The following is a 1927-nucleotide window of genomic DNA, read 5'->3' as shown; positions in this document are numbered from 1 at the left end:
TCTTTTTTTTTGTAATGATTCTAGTTCTAAGTTTTTCTATACTTCAACTTAGGAGATCAGTTGCTTACTTCACAAGTATGGAACATAGAAGTGCTAGTCTCTAAAAATCATTGATGTCCAATCTCAATGATACATCAACTAGGAACAATTTAGGAATTATGTTTTGATGTATAGGGATCTCATAATTGTAACACTTTACAATTTCCTTGCAAGGCATGTTAAACTCATGGACTTCATTCAATAAAATAGATTAATTAGATTGTACGTTTTCTAAGCCAATCGCAAGGTTAGTGGGGGTTTTTTGTTCATATGCCATTACTATTGTCATTCTAGATAACTTTTTTAGATTCATTTTTTTATATATTTTGGGTGGAAAGACTCATTGCACACATTGCAGTCTTATCACTATTATGAGAAATATAAGAGAGAATTGAATTTGTGATGAAGGATGGTTTTATAGCTTTGCATTCACTATGAATTTATAGTACATAGGAAGCCTCTTAAATAAGAAGAAATAACTAATATAAGATTACATCAAAATCACAATATAGGTTAGATAAAGATTACATCAAAGTACATGATAAGTATGCAAGAGTTATCCTCGATTGAATTCTAAATGTTACGATTATGAAGATTGGTTCAACTACTTATCCTTGGTTGATTTTGATGACTATGAAGATTAATTCAATTTTTCATCCTTGGTTGATTGTGTGACTTCAAGTTATCCTTATCAATGTGATCTTGTAGTACTCTATTCTATTTAATATGTTGCCGCAAGATGGTGGTTCCATTGGAAACACCAATCTTGGATAAAAGGTAATGAAGCAACAGTTGGAGAAGTATAGATGTGAGCTACAATCAAGATATAGGCCCTTCTGAAGTGCATGCTAAACCCAGGCCTGAATAGGCTAAAGTGAACCAATTAGGCTATGTTTTTCTCTTTATTATTTTTTCTTTTCTTTTTTGAACTGTTGTTTAAGCAGAAAAGCAGAATGGTAAACTAGTCAGTTAACTTGCTAAATACTACAAAGATGAACAGATAATAATAATTAGCAAAAGATCACAGAAATCCTGAACATAAACAAAGGTTATAAATTGTCAGGAAAATCTTCTAAACTTTGTTTTACTAAGTATAAACATATGGCTTTAGAAAGAAGAATAAGTAAATGTATTTGTTCCTTTTATCTTCTTATATAATATCTGATAACTATAAAAAGCAAACTAAGTTGAGCTGATTTCAACATCCAAACATCAGTGTTCGCAACATTCAGACATCTAGATGAGAAAGTATTGGAAAATTGCTATTACTTTAATTCACTTTGTCCTTGCTGGGTGAGACTTAGGCCTATTATTAAATCATTATTCACATTATTGTCTGATAAAAGTTTGGCATGCACACATAAGTTACACTTAAATTCTTGTAAGGTCAGGCATCATTTGCCCAAATTCAAGGATCGATGTTGCAGGTCACACACTCAATTAAAAGCCTTAGTAACTAATAGGTCTCATTTCACTGTGATCACTTATATCAATAATTGCTGTCATCTCGCCAGATCATGTTTTTTCCTTAGGATGCGTTTAAGGTCTTATTGTTTGGAGAATTGACCTGCAAACTTAGGAAACCTGCTTATCATGCATGCATCTGAAAGGATCAGAATTATTATTCCTTTAGGGTTTCCTTGGGAGGAAAGAGGAGGAGAGGTTGTGTGATGTTAATTGTACACATTTTATCTAACCTGCCCTGCATTCTTTATTTGCCAAATTTATAGTCTTTTTTCCTAACTGTACTGATTAACTTGCCCCGTTAATTTTCTAATCAGGTCTGCAAATATCAACTTCACCAATTGTACATTTCTCCCTCTTGACAGCATTGCACTATTAACCACTAATTATAAATTTCACTCCACATGTTCAAAGGCGCACAGAA

The sequence above is a fragment of the Theobroma cacao genome, chromosome 5 (assembly GCF_000208745.1).
Source record: "Theobroma cacao cultivar B97-61/B2 chromosome 5, Criollo_cocoa_genome_V2, whole genome shotgun sequence".
NCBI lineage: Eukaryota > Viridiplantae > Streptophyta > Magnoliopsida > Malvales > Malvaceae > Theobroma > Theobroma cacao.
This window is presented reverse-complemented; position numbering follows the sequence as displayed.